This window comes from Euwallacea similis, chromosome 11 (assembly GCF_039881205.1).
Source record: "Euwallacea similis isolate ESF13 chromosome 11, ESF131.1, whole genome shotgun sequence".
NCBI classification, from domain to species: Eukaryota; Metazoa; Arthropoda; class Insecta; order Coleoptera; family Curculionidae; genus Euwallacea; species Euwallacea similis.
In genome coordinates, this window is record NC_089619.1 from 2,215,371 (window position 1) to 2,234,564 (window position 19,194).

General features: G+C 32.8%; 1 protein-coding gene across 1 annotated transcript in view; it reads right to left on the bottom strand.

Annotated features, from left to right (window-relative positions):
• Window positions 1-19,194, bottom strand: part of LOC136412108 (uncharacterized) — a 36,286-nt gene that overhangs the window by 16,401 nt on the left and 691 nt on the right. The window lies entirely within an intron of this gene.

Below are 19,194 nucleotides of genomic sequence, written 5' to 3' on the forward strand. Positions count from 1 at the left end.
CAACTGTATTCCTCTGCCAAACAACATAAATAATTATCAAAGAATACTTATTTCCATCTCGGCAAAGAGAGAAAGAAAAGAGCTAATCAACAATCACGATTATAAAACAGCTTTTTTATGAATTCGAATCATATCAACAACACATCGTTGGAAAAATTCAAATTTGTGGAATATGGTTAATAATGAGCAATAATAATTACATCTCCTGATAATTCCAAGATTATTAAGGTTAGTCTAAAGATGAATCCATGAAAATTAAGATGAAGATAACTAGTTTTTGAGGATCATGGAACAAATTAAATAATTTCAATTTTTCTTTCATTAAGCTATTTATTAAGGGTGTATTAGAAAATTCCTTAGAAACAAATTTTGCTTACTCTGTATATGTCATAGTCTTTAGTGACTCCGACATATTTTACGAGTTTTAGGAACTGTTTTTATAAATTTTTTGATACACCCGTTATCATTCTGTTTTCTGAAAATTACTGGAACATGATTTATTTTATCGATTGGACACCTTAGAATCAGTTTCTCCCAAATTCGTCCAGATGCTGGAAACTTGAAAGTTGAATTTGGAGTAATCTTTTCAGTGATCAACGAATTTAAAAAATATTTATTTAGCAACTTATAAAATGTTTGTATACACTTCAAATTTTAGAGGTTGAAAATAGAATGCTATAACAGTTTTGTAAAGTTCTCAAAATCCAAATTTAACACATCAATTTCTATTCAAACAGTTGGTTGTTTAATTTTATTTCTTTATAGATATTTTTTCAATTTAACCAAACTCAGACATATGATGATATATTATTCTTGAAATAGAATTATAAAAGATGATCTAATGGCTTATTCGTATTCTACTTTATTATGTATGTATTTGCAATCGAAAGATGAACAAAAGCGATAAACCCAACGTCTTCTTTGTTATCTTAAAATTTTAACATAAAAATAAGTTAATATAAATGTAAATTCTCAGAATAATAGTCCTTTTTTTGCACTCGTTGCCTCACAGATACCATAAACCTTGTGCAATTCTCTATTTACAATTTTTAGTCAATTCTTCTTGTTTCATATTAGATAGTCATCTATATTGCTAAGTTAACCATAAGAAAGTTAACACCAAAGGACATTTGCATAAATTCAAGGTAAACTAAAGTTCAAATTTCTCCAAACCTTGCTCAATGTAGCCTAGAACTTCATTGATACTCAATAATGGTATAAGAATTGTTTGTAAGTAAAAGAATGAGAACCTAACACACTTAACACACAAATCTTCTTTTTATTGGGAACGAACTCCTTGTTTCGCAAATATCTAATTGATCTAATGAAACGCGGAGTAAATGTCAGATAAATCAAATTTTTCTTTACTGGAAATTATTGTTAATGAAAAGGTCAATTATCGCTTTTAAGCGAATGCGGCTCAGAGTATTGCCTAAATCAATTCGTCTTTGTGCCATTTATCTTCGCTGAAGAAGACATTCATCGTGGACTGATAGTTCCCTTGTATGTTTCTTCACACACGTGTCACACGTAATAATTGACACGCCAATTGACTTGTTGAATTAATTAAAGTTTTTATTAATTATCAAAATGTTCTCAGAAGTTACAAGTAGATACACCTATACATTCAATTTATATTACTTATCATAAAAATTGCAACCCCTAGAAATAGCACACATATTTTAATTACATTTTGTAAATATATTGAAAACAATATATAAAATAAATTATGTAACTTTCGAGTCAACCGAAGTCCAAAAAATTTTTAAAATTTTTCATAATGTGAACTTTGTGAATTTATACACTGAGTAACTCGTTTGAGCATGCTTCTAAGCAACTGATCGATGTCCTCTTGAGGTAATGTATCGCAGGTAACTTGAATTACGTTTTGTAACTTTGCCAAAGGGCGTGGTGGGTTTTCTAGAGTGGTAGGTAACTCTTCTTCCTATCATGCCCCATACGTGTTCCATAGGGGAAAGATCAGGAGAACGGGAAGGCTAAGCAAACACATTAACATTGTGATGTTAAAGATGAGCCATAATTACACGAGCCATATGTGGGTGTGCACTGCCTTGCTGAAAAAGCACGTTTCCAAAGCACTGAATGTATGGTACAGCTACTGATCCTAAAATTTCCTGTGTTATACGTAGGTAAAATCTGATCAATTGTAGTTCTTCTAGGAATTTGATATATTAATTGTAGTTTTGTTGCAATTTTTATGAAAGATAGTATATAATGATCACTCTTAAAAAACTTAATATCAACTAATTAACGATATTCATGGAAAAAGAAAGTACCTATTCATGAATGTTCAGTTTCATGAAAGGAAAAGAAGACTGAGAAACTTACGTAGATGTATATTTCTCAATGGAATTCCCTGTACTATTCATAAACACGTATGGGATTGCATGTATTATTGTTTAACAGCGGTAATAGTGTTCCGTCTTCTCTCGTAATTAAAAAAATGAAATAAATAGAAGTGTAGTGAATGACAAAATTATTATTATACTTCATCATTTCTTCCAAAATGGTCTACAGAGATTTAAATCACCTACATTGATCTATGTAAATGGAAATACTTTCATTCACTACCTCCCATCCTGCCTCGCATAAAAATAATATGAAGAGACACATTCAGAAGCAAAGTAATGGTAGTGTAACAATCAGTGGAAGCAATCAAGGTCTTTCACGGATCATTTTACGATGCTTGTTACACATTATTACAGAGAACGATAGCAGTTTGTGGCTCTGGGTCAAGGAGGAGAATTTTGTTAATACGATTAAAGACCTTGGGAATGCAGAAAATAATAGTTATATAGGGTAGATGAATTACATGTTTTGCTGAAGACAACCAATAAGTGACTTCCATTTTGTTAGAAGAAACTATAAGTATCTGACTTAAAGACAAAATTTCTTTCAAAATCACATATCTGAGGAATTAAAGTAAACGTTTAAAGAAGACTTAATGAAATTTTGTTAATAAAATTCAAAAAATGAATGCGAAACAGATCCGCTCATATCTAATGAAAAATTTAGTTAAGGAAGTGAAGAATAACAGAAAGAAGTACTTTTAAAAAAAAATTTTTTCATTTCCATTACTGCCTCGAAGTTTCCAAGGTACATACTATTTCCAATTCCTTCATAATTGGGAACGTTGAGGATTCCAAAATAAAAAATCGAGATATAGATACGAAGTTCTTTCCCAGTCAAAAAGGAATGAAACAGAAGAGAAATAATTTTTGGATACATCTCAGTTTCCCTGATATTGAAGAATATTACCACCGCCAATAGATTTTCTACAATTAAAATTGTCCAGGAAATTAAGAACGTGGAAAGGAAACAGCTTGCTTCATCTCAAAAGAGAAATAGTCTGAGCAAACCGATGAATAAGAGGACTGAAGGAGCTCTTCAATTCTGCCCTAGTTTTTGGGAATTAAAAAATACATCACAATTTCTCTTATGGGTGGAAGACGTATTAGTACAAATGTTTAACAATTTTCAGTATTTTTGTCACATTGCCGAATTCAAACACTAAATTAAATGTCAAAGGACGACATAGCTTTATATCTCTAACTAAACTAGATCTATACATACTTTCTACGGGATAATGTTACCAAGTATCAAGACTGCTGTAGATTGATTTCGCCTGTGCCAATCTAAAGCCCGATCTTGACCTTAGAGTTCTCAAATTTGCATAGTGGAGGTGTCACGAACTTGAGAACAATATCTCCGATATAAATATAGACAGTTATTTTGCAATGACTTTCACTCTCTTTGACGATCAGTTGGATCTTTATTGGCTCATTTGTGTCATTATTTGGAAATTGTATGTTTTACAAATGGGAGAGAGGAATGGAAGTTTTGTTATTGGAAAGCAACGTCTTGGTGTTATTTTTATTTCCTGGTGATGATATTAAAGACACGATTTGCATTTTTTCCAAACCTTGAAAGCAATAAAACTGCGACTGGCAATCAGGCTAAATCATGCAGAGAATTTTATGCGTTGGCTTACGTAATTAGCAGGCAAATGCATCGATTAGATCAGCATAATGCAAAAGAGAAGCAATAAATTTTATAATTTCTAGATATGTATGTTCTCTGAAATGCTCAAGAAGCCGAGAATTATCTCATACACCAAATGACACGTTGTAGTAATATTATGAATCTTCGCGGCTTAGGCTTATGCAGTACGTGAGGTCGTTGCAAAATTTAAAATTTCACGTAATGTCAAGTTAAGCAAAACGTGACGATAGTTGGTGAGAAAATTTTAGACACGGTGCTTCGCTTTTTTTGAAAATTTTGTTTGGTGTCGGCATTGAATAACGATGAAGGAGAGACTAATGCATAATACACTAATAGCAAAGCTAGGCGTGTTTACCCGAGCTCAAATTTTCACAACTGCAAATACTTTTAGATTTAACATTGATATTTATGATACTTTGGGCAAATTAGTTCTGCAGAGATCATAAAATGTTAAATCGATATTATTTCGCGAATAACATGAAAACTTTCCCCCCTATAGGGAAAGAGATTCCTTATTTCTTCCTTAGATGCTCCAAGATGGAGAGTTTTACCATTTTAGATGAGAAATCGAGATTATAAAGTTAGATAATTATCGCAGTATAATGCCGATATTTTTAATTTCTATAATTTAATGGGTTGCTACAATGCTATTAATGTCAATAGTCATTTCTCCAATAAAAAATTCAAACTAGTAGAAAATGGAGAAGAAAAGGTTTATTTCATCTTTAATAAATGTCGTATAAGCAAAATCAAGAATGACTGTAGAGAATGCTTGTTTCGTTTCTGGCTTAGATTTTCCAAACTAGAGAATGTCATCACTTCCTTGGGGAGATAGAAAGTGTTCTGCTTGACCATCACCGGTGCATTCAAAGCCACACCGGGACCGGTGTTCAATGTCTTGCTGGGTTTTCCAGAGTTTTTATTTTGGATCAACAGGGGGGAAAGCTTCCCTCTAAATCTAGATTCGAAAGTAATTCGAAGATTGCCAGGTTCGCTCAACGTTCCCATCATATTATTGGAGGAGGAGGAACCGAATATCCGGCTTGTTTGAAGTAAATATTGCAAATGAGAGGGGAAAGTGCGATGGAATTTCTGTAACCATTTTCAGAAGATATACCGGGATTCAGGATTTACAAAATGACCTGTTAAACTAACCGTGGACTGGATATTCACGTTTGGATCGCCCTAAATTTGCATTTTCAGGACGTTCTTTAGTGCCGAAAAAAAAACACCAAACTTTTGTGACTTATAGCGAATGTTTATATAAACATTCGAACAAAATTTAAACTCAACAACATAGTCGTCACAGCAAATTGGCACTCATGAAAAGTTTAGAATATATTAACATGCCCTCAGTAATTTTATTTATTATAACCAAAAGATATGGGTAACGGCATACTTGCAATCTTGTTCGGCATCATTTTCGTACGAAATTCCACTTTGACTTTCACTAAATTAATAAACATTACTAACGAAATTTGATTGATTCAACGGCTAATGCAGTTAAGTGGATTATGACCATGTTTTCATTAAATTATTCTAGGGCTAAATGCATCTGAAACTGCGACATTATAACTGAGCAATTTAAATTAACAGCTCCCATGTCCTTGTTCGTTGGGAGCCTATAAAAAGGTCAATAGGTAATGATGAGCATAAACCAAGATTACCGATTAAGAATATCACATGTATATTTATAATAATAGCGAACATTAATTTCTTGTACATACGTGATGCATCTTTTGACAATACACAATAACCTTTAGGGGGTTACGCAACTCAATAGATACTTAATAAAATGTCTTCGAGTTAATAATTCATATTGTTTATCAATTACAATGAGCAATGGGGAATCCTCGCGGGGATCATGCAGCTCGAAGAATATTTTGTCATTTTTCATCTTGTTTAATCAATTCCAACGATCAGTGATGATCTTATAGCCACTATAATAATATACATGTGAATACAACTAACAAGCTGCGGATGTTCTTTATGATTTGGCTAGAGACACTCCTCCATTATATTCTGAGATATCATCTTCTGTAAGGGATTTAATACAATTTTCATGTAGGATCCCAGAACCCCTGCACAATCAATTATTATAACTATCTCAAGGAGGTAGCAGTAGGATTGAATGAGTAATGGACAAAGGTCAACTGTCGTGTTAATAAGAATAAATAATTAATAAAAATGTGCGAAAGAGGACACGTATCGCCTAATGAATTGCCCATTTGTGGTCGCAGTGCATTAGGGTTAGGTGATTGCACAAAATTATTTGAAAGTGATATATGTACACAAAAGTCTTCAGTTGGCAGGCGTAAAGTTGCCGCAATGGGTCACCAACAGACCTAGACCTACGTTTAACGCTCCATAATAATTATTGCTATTTGACTGAAATTGGCTTGTAGTGTAATCTTCTGACACTAATCGGTTGGCATTCACATGACTTAAATGTTATTTCGTAATTAATAATAACAATATTTCAAGCTACAGTGCCGATTTTGTATCGCAATATGGGTAATTATTAAGGTGAGCAATTTGCATTTCAAAATATCTGACAGGAGGAATAAAGAACAGTTTCGAATAGAAAATATGATGGTCTTATTGAAACGGATACTACTAACGAATATCTCAAACCTCTAATCAGGTTCCAATTCAGTATGCAAAGCAAGTCCGCCATTACGTCCATTACTAGCAAACAAACCAAAACAGTCCTATTAGCGGGTATTCACCAAATGAGTCGGGTTATTTAGCGAAAGTAAAAATATCTTCCGGTTTCTCTGAACGAAGTGAATAACTGTTTGAAGATGCGTTCCCAACGTGGTCGTCATTGTCTATGTCGGCAACCGGTTGTGTCATAAAGACAGCACTTTCGATTATGTAGCCCGATAGAACAAATTTATTTTGTATGCGAATTAAATAATGCGCATCTTAGGAGCTGCCTGTTTCTACTTTCACGGTTTGGAACGCTATGGAAAATAATCTTTGCTAAGTTGAGAACGTTTGCGAACGTTTCTCTACGCTGCTATCCTCTTCTGACTTTTATCCGATCTTTACCGATTTCTGAGAACGCATAAATCAGCAATTTCAATGAGAATACAACAGCGAAGAATGTTCTTTTTTCACTGGTAATTTCTTTTTGTTCTTCCACTATTTTCGCATTTTCCTTCAACTGATTTTTGATAAACGTTAGAGAAATAAAGAATGGTTTTTGCTAGGCTGAATATGATTGTTTGACGCCTAGTTATCCCTAAAGACATATGTTTTTGAACATTTCCTGATCTTCATCAAGTTGTGACGAGATCTTGAGTTGAAAATAATGCTCTCTCCTGAGTACAGAAGGTTTTCGAATTGTTTTCGCCTCATTCTCGCATTTCTGCTGATTCCTGATCAACATGAGGGAAGCGGAGTTTTTTTCCCGCAAAATTGAGAATGTTTTGAAACGTTTCTGGCTTCTGTTGATTCTCAATAAACGCTAAAATAAAACAGAGAAAAAGATTAGGACGGAATGAAGATAAATGAATATGCTGCGAGAAGAGGAGCAACGATAGAGTAGGGATGAAAGAGTGAATGGGGGAATGCCTAGTTAAAGATTCGGTTTAGTTCCTTTTTTATTAAAAAAAGCTTTAAAAAATTATGGTTCATGTAAGTTCTGTTTGATACCTTGCAAACTCTATTTCCTGAAAGATAGTTTAGAGCCAAAAATTTTTCGGCTGCTGTAAATTTCTTCTTTTGTGCACTTGTGGATTAATTATGCAAATAATGGAGACATTTAAATTCATCCGTCTTTGGGTTCTCCAGTAATTATTCCCTTTTTCATTTTAAAATTCTATATCGCAATTTCTTGCACAGTTTTCATGTAGCATACCCAGATCTTTCGTTGTCCTGGTCCTTGTGCAATCAATTCCAGATTCTCACCGACATCCGGTATTCGAAATAATAATGAACTTGCTACAAATGACCTCTAAGAACATTGCAATTTTTCATCTTTATTCGCAATTATTGGTATAATATTTGATTAAAAATCACGGAATCACGCTGAATCAAAAGCACGACTTCACTTTTGACGGTCAAATACAAATTGCGCAAGTTTCTATTAGTTGCTTACTTTATTAACGGTTTATTGTGTGAATCGTGGTTACGAAGAGTTCCCTTTAGATTTGCCTTGACCCGTGCAAGAATTTGATGGTTATTGTATCCGTTTTACATTTCACTTTGAATGGGATTAGAGGCATTTGTGGTGTGATCAGTCAATCGGAATGTTTGCTAATCTGCACCTTCAGTTAGTAACTTGTAATTGAAAATACAAATATATTGCGAGTTTTCTCATTAAAATACATAATTTCATGAATGCAAATATTACCTGGGATAATAATATTATAATAAGGTATAAAAACGTGACACTCAATCTCATTAAAATACACCTAAATGTTCATTCTAATTTCTCACATACCCAAATTTAAGAATAATAGAAAACATTATTTTGTAAATGTCACGGTTTATTTTTTGTATACGTTCTAGGTCGATTAAAATATCAAGTATTGTTTTTGCGAATAAAAAGCACCGGCTTCTTATACAGAATTTCATCCAAAATGTCACTGGGTTTCAAATTAAAACTGGTTTAAGTTCACTACATCCTTGACTTTTGCTTAGGTGTGACGTCTAATTAATTTTGGTTTTAATTGCACGAAAAACTCATACTTACATGTTCTGTGCATGAAAAATAACATTATGGGCGTGAACGTGTTTCATTTCGTTGGTTCTGATTGACTAAATTTAAGTTAAACCTTTGAAATAAACACTTGAAAATCAAGTCATATCTCTACCTACGGAAAAATAAACAGCACAAAAGGATTTGTTTTTCAAGTGGGAACCAACAACAATTGGTTGTTACGAATTTCACTTAACACGTAACATCTCCATTTGAGCGTATTTTATTCCGGTTTCTGTCTTTTTAGTGGGCGAAAAATGTGATGAAATCTAAAATTTCTCTCTACAATACAAGTTTGTATACAAATATCCAAACATGGTATATATATAGTAATAAATCAGAAAGAGTCTCAATATCTCGAAAACAGTGGGCAGAAGACAGAGGGCAGAGGAAAAGCTTGTATCATTTGTGGGTTTGAAATGATTAAGAGATATTAACATCTGATGAATATAATTAGAGAATTTTATTATTTTTATTTTATGTTGATAAAATGGATAGTTGGAAAAGTTTGGAATTTTAATAGTAAATAAGTAAAGTTAGTACGGTGAATATGAGATAAGTAATAAAGTTACTAATTGAGAGTTTGCAAGCAAATCTGCTTTACGATTATTATATTAATTGCAATTGCTTATTACAGATAGACAGAGAATGCTCATAAATACTCACAAAATAAAGTAAATAATTAAAGAAATTAAGTAAAGAATGGGATTTCATTTTGAAACAAATCAAAATCAATATTTGTATAAAATAGATAAAAAACTTCGCCGTTTTTGGACAGAGTAGCTCTAAAATCACTTCCTTATACTTTTTCTAACTTTCAAATGTAGATAAGAGGAAAATAGTTTTGCTTTATGGGGAAGGAAGTGCAGTTTTCTTCCCTTAAATGAGAAAGAAAGTTTTTTGCAGTTTTTCCTAGTTTTTAAATTTAGATACCAGAAAAATACTTTTCCTTCATATAAAAGGAAGTATGTTTCTCCTTAGGAAGTAAAACTGCAATTTTCTTCGCTTAAATGAGGATAGAAAGTTTCACTTTCTATCAAAAATTGTAAAAAAGAATGATTGTGAAATTTACGACGTATCACAGTCCATCATATACTGAAAGACGCGTCCAATGAGGGTTCTAAATCGTAAATTTTACATACATATATAAAAATTTGTTCAGTATCTTTTATAAGATTTTAGATAATCCAAAAAAAAGCTAAAAGAACGCAAGAATCGAGTACGTCTTTGAAATACCTATCAATAACTATTGGACTCCTTAATTTATGTAGGTACTTTCAGTCATTATTTTTCTTTGCTACTTTATTCTTCTCTCCGTTTGTTCCTTTTCGATGTCCAACAATCCTCTTTCGTTCTGCAGGATTTTTTAACAACAATGATTTGAATTGCCAAAGTATTGAATAAAAAAAGAAGAACCTGAAGGACATTTATCAATTTTCTCTAATTCCTATAAATTCTTTGTTCTCTTCCTTTTTGCAGATTTTGTTAATACTTTGGCTTTGCTTCTATCCTTTGGTTCTGCATTACCCTTTTTTATATGCAATTCTTGCTGTTATTTATACATGTTAAAATTATATCATTTTGGAAAGTGTTTAAATCAGAAACTTGGGAAGAAAACGTCCGAGTAGGTACTATTTAAAGTTATTGTGTGTCAGTAAGTACTTGCATAATTTCAGTCAGTTCAGTTCTGTAAGCTCTTGTATTAATTAAGTTCCGTTATTTCTACTAATCTCTACTTTCTTTGATACATTTTTTTATGATCCTTGACTGAAAAATGTTAATTCAGTCCTTGAGAATTCAGCTAATTGATCCAGTGAATATAGAGGAAATAAAATATTGATTTGAGAATCTTCAAAATTCGCCTTAACCAAAGATATTTAAGTTTCACCGATATACTAAAGGATTGCTCTGACTTACTTCCATGTCCTTTTTTTCTTTACTAGAACAAAATCCATTAATACAATTAAATACTCGTGGATTAATTGTCGACACTATATAACAGATTTGAGCAATATTATGACCTGTTATAATTTTTCCAAGGCCCTTATTGGCATTAAAATAATTACCAACTAATGGTTCAACATTGCACATCCTTATAGACGAGTATCTAACCTCCTATGTGTGGGTTTTAACACCATTTGCTCCTTTATTGGAGATGTGTTCAAAAAGGTAAAAGTTTGCTTATAACACTTTCTTAATCCTAAAATTAATGCCATTTTTAAAGAGAAAATTTCGGATACTTCAAATTTGTTTCTTCTAAAGAGTTAACGAGCAACATGTAATAGCACGTTTCATCAAAACTTAAGCGAGTAAAAAATTTGGCAATTATGAAAACAACTGTTAAATTTATTGTCGGCAAATGCATAACAAAGTCTTCGACAAGGAAATGAGGATGGGTATTGTTAGTAATTACTGCTTTAATAGTGTTATTAGTTGAACCTAGAAATGTTGTTTTAAATGTCACTGAAATGTCCATTTTCACCTATTGTTTGTTCGGGGAGATTTAACAATAGGTTTAGATAGCATTTGGAATATTAAAAGCCCTATATTAGACTCTAGCAAATTGAATTTTGTATGCTTCAGGCTTTTAAGCTTCGATACCTTCTGCTTTGTAAGCCAAGACTACCAAATACTCCTTTTACTACGCAAAGCTTTATATTGTTTACACTTAAATTGTTTAAGGAATTGCTCAAGATTTGTTGATGTTCCCACAAATTTCTTAATTCAGCCAGATCTCCGACACGCAATCTATTTAGCGTATATTTCAAAGAACGGTTCTATTGCATCTAATGTATCACAACCTTGGAAGGAATGCTTTTAAACTAGCTGGTTAAAGATACAAGTCAAGGCGATCTAAATCTCTATAAATAAAACCGACGTTTTATCGGTAATATTTCAAATTAGTGTTGGTGTTAATTTGACTTAAGTGTTTTTATTATTACCGTGTACTATAAGTTATTTCTATATCTAGGTTGCGAAGATTTTTCTATATTATAAGTCTATTTTTTAGATGATTTCTATGAACCATTACTGAATATCGTAATAGAAACACCATCAAGGAAAGTTATAAAACGTTAGATAATTCTTGATTTCATAGGTGCCCGACTAATTGGCAACGACTAAGCTAAGTTTTCTTGGTGATTAATGGCAAATATAGAAAACCACGTTGTGGGTTAATTATGTCATTAATAATGTGATTATAAGTTAAATTAGATAATTTTTATGTCATGCAGTAATGGAATATGATATCAGAGCTCGATCATCTTTAATATTTTTTGACAGGCCCTAATAGGGACTTGAGGACCCCCACTGCCGCATCTACAGGAATGTTAATAACCATAATCTATTTCTTCTTGTAATTCTAACATTATAATAACGAGTACAAACCCATCAATTGTCTCGGAAAAAAAACCAAAGTGCGAAGTCGAAAATTTTGAAACGGTATTGTGCACACCAAACCTAAGATCACGAACAACACGTATCGACAATTAGCGGTGACGCAACGGAATCAGAAGACTTTGATGATCAAGCAACGACCCCAAATGATCATTAGATTCTCGGGATTTTTCGAAATTCAGGTTAATTCCGGCGAATTAAATCCGATCGATCGGCCAGAAGTCGGAGCTTTAATTATTACATGGATGCAACCAGAAGGTTATTCGATTTCTCATGTTACCGATGTAACATTAGTTGGTTCATTTTGCAATTGCGCTAATGATCGCTTCTTTGAGAGGTGCAATAGGTCGAGATTATTCAAATTGATAACAATTTCATAAAATAAAACAACAAACAAGTCTATACAGCAAACACTCCAATTCTCTCATCTAAAGCACAAAACCTCGATTTACAAATCATCGAAAGAAATAGGTGAAAAAGGCAACCATATTGTAATGCAATCTCGTATTATGGTCGTTCTGTAGAGAAATGTATGTGAAGAAGTTAATTAATAGGCCCCAATTTGCAATGTGAGCTTGACATATGCTGATAAACATATTCGATTATGATTGAAGTGTTTATAACTAATTTAAATCTCTCATGTTGTGAGTTAATCTCAAGAATTTTTTCTGTTTAGTACTTAGTTAATCATTGGTTATGATAAATAATGCTCATTTTGGATGAGATATAGATAGATATGAAAAGGTCAACTAATTTCTGTTTTTGTTCGGAATGCAACAGGAGCTTATTACATTGGTTGTAAGACACCTATAAGTATTTACTAGATTGCTAAAGGCATCGAAGCTGACATCAGAATTGAGAATGTCTAGGGAAAATTAACTGAAAATGTATATAGGTTTATGTTTAAAATCAAAATCGTTTAAATACTAAAATACGAATGTCTTCTAAAATCACTATATGTCAAATCAGATGTTAAGTACCTTCAATCTGGCTAGAGAAGTTCTGTAGTTTTTCATTAATTTTAATAGGTTCAACTAACTTTTTCATAGATTAGTTCAGGTTAGTCTAAAACGTACTCTTGATAATCATAAAATTCTCGATAACACATATACATTCACAAAATCACTGGGGAACGAAGGAATGTTCTCAAATTAATTTATCTGACCAACTATTCAGACCAATTCGCAAGAAACACTGGAAAACGATGATCGAAAAATTCAGTTCAAAGGGACAACGAACTTAAACTGAACTGAACTAAAAGGATTTTTCAATTTTGAATTCAATGGGATATATCTCCAAATGATGGTTAGGAGTTTAGGACTGTAAAATTTGCCATTTTATGGAAAACTACTTGCTAATGTCTACTTTCTTACTATGAAACAATGTTATGAAATATATCTAGATCAAGAAGAAACGAAGACGTGATATCTTAACGAAAATTTTTAAGCTATACCATATCGGACAGCCATTGAATCACTAGTAATTAAAATTAGTAAACTAGACTAAACTAGAGGGGACAATTTCAAGTACCCATGGAAAGATACAACTTCAAATATTGCAATAAGAATTTATATTAGACCAGGGTGTAGAGGTATAGACCATTGAAATGAGACCAAAACCTTTATTTATAATGTATATTTCGAACGTAAAATTTTGGTGCTGATAGTTTGAATAAGTCACTTTTGCAAAACGTTGCTTGTAAGTAGAGAGGGGAAATGGCGTAGCCCTTGCTTCAGGCATGAATTGAACTAAGTCATTCATACTCCAAACATCGTAACTCTCGATGGTTATTGTTGGTGGTTCAGTGCATGATGCAGTGCAAAGTAAAATTATTTCGAAAAAACTACCATCATGACTATTTTCTGTTTTTTAAGTGTATGTCGTTCTTTTTGGATATTTGACCTCATACACATATTTTTTTAGCATATTTTAACATATATAAAAGAAAAACGGGTAGAAGGAAAGTAAAGATTTCAAAGGTAACGAGATATATGGGTGTCTTATTCCTAGGGAGGATTATACCTGTATGTTTAGCCTTTCTCACAATTGTTCAAATCTAGACAGCTTTTTATTAATCTTGTCAATTTTGAATGTTTTGTAGGCAAAGCATGGGAACATAATTATCAATTTTGTACTCTAAATGACTAAAATTTCGCAAAAATAAGGATATCTCAAACTTGTTAATAAACCATCTTAACTTTACCTCAAGGACATACAGAACTGGCAAATGAAGTTTTATATATGTCTATATCCGAGCATTAAAAAATCCTTTAGTTAATTGTGAAAAATAGGAAATTAATCAAGTGAATAAAGCCTTCTTTACAGTAATTAAAATTCCATGCTAAAAGAACCAAATAACGTACTTTGCAACGCAGAATTACGGAGAGTTCCTCATCCGTAAAAATCTGTTAAAAAGCCGACATCGGCGGTGAATTAGTTTGAAAAGGCAAACATTTCAAGTGCTCTTAAAACGATTCAGTAATTATTTTTTAAGGATCAATTTGATGCTTATGGTGCTTATTTGTGTTCTTTTACCGGGGGTAATTATTGATTATGTTTCATATCAGCGAATGAGTTAAGTCAATTGCAAACACTGCGTTTTTCGTTAAAAAAAATTATCAGTACTTCCTAGCACTTGGTATAGTCAGATAACTTCATGTGTGTTGATGAATATTATATGCCCATAAAGAGAGCAATACCGCATATGATTTATTCATTCATCTAGTGTAACCTACATTTTGTGCGTAATATTTACGATATGTATATTATGGAATATTCTAAATGCAAACCAGGAACTGAACCATCCACATTTACAAGAATAAAATAACAATGTTATTAGCTGGGTATTGCACTAAGTCTGAGGATTCGTTAATAATCTAATAGAGAAAAGAAATTTTTCCCACTGATTATAGTAATAATTCCAACGATCTGAATACCATCTTTATGCAAGTAGTATTATAGTGTAGTAGGTCGTATCATTATTTTGATATAATTATATAATTACTTTTCTTATTGTAGAGTAATTGAATATGGCTATTTATTTGCTTATTGCGGAATTATTGAGCAATTGGGTGTTAAATGTTACGCTTATTATTGTAATCATTATTTACGAATGTTTTTGATTGATGACGGATTAAAAAATCATTCATTCGTTCAGGCTTGTTGTGAATGTTCTTGATGAATTGAAATTTAAACTCCTTGTGAAAAATCTAGTCTAGTTGAGTCTAAGATTACATGTATCAGTAAATAGCTAGTGACTGTATACGCATTCATGTACTTTCTTCAGAATTAAAATCCCATTTTAAATTTTAAAGCTTTTTGACCCTTGACAAAGGTCAAATGACTGTTTTCTGACCGTCGATATCGCGCAGATCTGTAATCAAATACTAAAGGGATTTAATTGATTTTTTTCAATACTTTATAATAGGAAAGTTAGTGACGCATGGCAGTAAGAAAGTCATCATGTTATTTAGGTGTTGCAGTAGTTTTTGTTAAATAAAATCCAGATAAAATCAACTAAATAAAGGAATATCTTTCCGCTCAGATAATCTGATTATAACGCTTCTACAGGGATATTATAGGTAGTTTAGCGGATTAGCAAAGGAGATTCGTGATCGTTTAAATCACACAATCATCCTTATAATGTAACTCGTTATACACGTGTCGATTCCGGGTTATCTAATTGGATCTTTTGTGCTTAGTTCAAAGGAGGTTCGCTTCTAAGATAGGGAATAGTAATCCGTTTATGTGGTATTTAAAAGTAATTATTGAGTAATTTCGTGAAATAACGCAGTTTTAGTCATCATCTGGTCAATCCGAAAAAAGCTATTATCGACAGTAATATTTCGGCAGCGAAGATTATACCTGTGGAACATATTTGATCTAGAGCAGCACTCTTTGCAATAAACGTCACTCCGTGAGAGGTGGATTATCCACTAAGGGATGAGACATCTGTGTCTCTAACGGCAAGAGAATTCTCTAGAATATTATACCTCACAGACGGTTAAAATTTAACCAGAAGTTAATCATCAAAGGTTAGTGATTAAGTCTTTATTAAACAACTTCAAATCGGCACTAAACAACAGCAGGAGCATCTTTAGCCCCAATCCCCACAATTCCTTATGCTGCATCGGGCTTGGCATATTCGTAAATATACTAATATATTAATCAATAAACATTGATATCGGTGCAGCCCCAAATCTTCTAAAGGTCTAAAATCTTCTAAAATCAAGTTCAGTTGTCACTGTTGGCTTTCCAGAGGCTTTAAGCTTGATTGAGATGCGTAAAAGTTTCGGGAAGGTGTGCAGCTTCCATCGGATTATATGCATGTTAACAGACAATATTCTCCAGTGTTAAATCTACGTCTCTTAAGGATCTCTCTGCATTGGTCATGTCATCGCCAACGATTTTGAACCGCCTACTGTATTCCTCCTCGTGATCCACCTCGGATGGTAAAGTTCTGACTTCTAGAGCTAATTGCAGTAAGTTGTGTTTGTACGCCAAACAGAGTACGTTGAAGGTTGGTCGACATTAACTCGTGAGGTAAAGCATTATAGGCTTAAGATGTTTGATCGTTTTAACTTCCAAGTCCCACCAACAGAAAATCTGACGCGTTTACAATGACGCTATATCCATGCAGCAAAGCATTCTGCATCGGTCGTTGTATGCAGACGCATGTGAGGCGGCTACGATGCAGAAAACCGTCAAATGAACAAAATAACAAGTCTCCCTTAAGACACATTCATTTGTAATTTTAATTATCCAAACATAAACAAGAATCAATAGGGTAAAATTTCTGCGAACAACCATATTTCAATTCTAGATATTTCGGCCGAATTCCTCTAGTTTAACCTTTCTGACAAAAACATGACAATTACCTCAACTACAGTCCCAACTTACTGGCAGAATTGGTACAGTTTGATTAACATGATTAATGATAAAGCGAACGGTAAAACCATTGTGAGTCACATGGAAGAAACTAAGTTTATTAGTTTTTGGCACAAAATGCACTAACGCAATGCCTGTCTTTAATGTAGGCGAGCTTCACGTTAATGGGCATCACTTTTACTTCAAAATTTAGGTGTCCATTGCGTAAATAGCTGCCTCGAAAGGTCATTTATACCAGTTGATTGTGCGGAAGGATATCAACCATCAAGTAATGAATCAATGAAGGCAGTTGGTTTAGCAACAGCTGATGAAGGAAGCTGAATGGCCCAATTAAAATTTAAACCACTTCTTTAACGCTATCCATATCATCGCTCTAGTTATGTGAATATTCAATTAACGAACTCTTAGGCCAAGTTGTGAGTTTCTCTAATTTTCTTTGGGGCGATTTTATATCCCAATTTAACATTTAGTGCCTTCTTATTTTTAGATAATTCAGGAAACCGCAAAATCCTTTTAATGGCCAATTTGTGCACTCAGTTTATTATGTTCGAGTGTCGTAAGATATAGATGCATCGTAATAGCTACACCCCAGGTATAATTAATTAAAATTAAACCCCGTTTAACAATGATTATTATTTATTACTTTTATTTGCGGAAATTTTAATTAGTGTCCGCTGTTGTCTTACGAAACTGCGAAACGACCTATACCGTTTAGAAGAGCCATCCGAAGCAAAATTAATTAGCTCTCGATTAAGTGTGTATTGTGTTAATGCAAAAATCTTCTTTGATTAATTCCATCACTGAGTTCTTTATGGCCGTAAATGTCTAAAGGCAAGGAAAGCTGAACGAAAGTATCAAGGAGTATGGTTTATTCGTTGGTGGAGGTTAAAATGCCATAAGAATACGTGCACTGCATGGTTTGTTTAAAATCAATTTACATGCGTTAGGGCTTACACTGTAAAGATATGAAATACTTTAGATTAATAGGTCATTGCCATTTCCCTTAATTGACCAAATTTTCAAATCGATGCTATATCTAATTGTCTACAAATGTTTAACTTACCATGGAAAAACAGACGCCCTGCATAAAATCCTAAAACTCTGTTACTCAAATCAGATAAAAATTGACACTCATTTGCCTGGTTCTCATAATTATTACCATTGCAGCATCTAATAAGGAAGTGCAAGAATAGAAACGAAAATGTAGTTTTCATTGAATAGTTCCTAAGTACTTCGCCCAAAAATGTTCTAATAGACACCCAAGCAGGTTGTGCATAACTACTTGATATTCATAATTGGGTTAAATGATACAATTCACTAATTAGCAGTGGAAATTCAGTGCAAAAAAAATCCTTTTCGCTGCTAATCAACATGTTTCGTTAACTAAATTGTTCAAGTACCGAATAGGCACGCAGCTCAAATGCCTGAAACACCTTACAATATTTCATAAAGTAAAAAAGATCCCAAAACTTCGTTTTTTCAATAATTAGGATTTCGGTTTGAGCTTTTTTAAAAACAGTTTCTTCGATGATGTGTTTAAATGCAAAAATAAAAGTATTGCAAAACCGTAAAGTCACAGCCCAGTGTACTAAGTGACAAGGGATTTTTTCACCTATAAAAGAAGTTATGTGGTGCTTATTGAAGATTTGCATCTCTTTTATTAAACCCTCTGTATCGCAAGAAGACACGGATTTTTATAACAAAAATTGAGTCTTTTTCTAGTAGTCGTATTCTTCCCTATTCGTCTCCAAGTATTTCAATTGGAGTCCTATTTCACATTTCTTTTTCTCTTGTCTTTATAAATAGTTCTCCCTTTTCATTTCTGTTGCATTCGATCATTCTATCATTTTTAATTGTCAAACTTTCTGTCATTTTCTTTACATCACTTTATTGTTCACTCATATTGCTCTATAGTTTTTTTTCCTTATTTTCTTTTTCTACTACTGTGTGTTCCATGGATTCATATTGACTTGCTCTTCTTTGCCCATTAACGTCCTGATGTAAGTTATTAGGGCTTCTCAGTAAAGAACTTTTTCAGAGTGTGTATGTAGAAGGGGGAGCTGGCGTTCACCTCAAATTTGAAATGGAAATAGGGGACATCCAACATTAAATCTCATATTTGTGCATCCTAAATGAATCCAATAACGATGACGAATTCAATAATGATTTTTAATTGATAT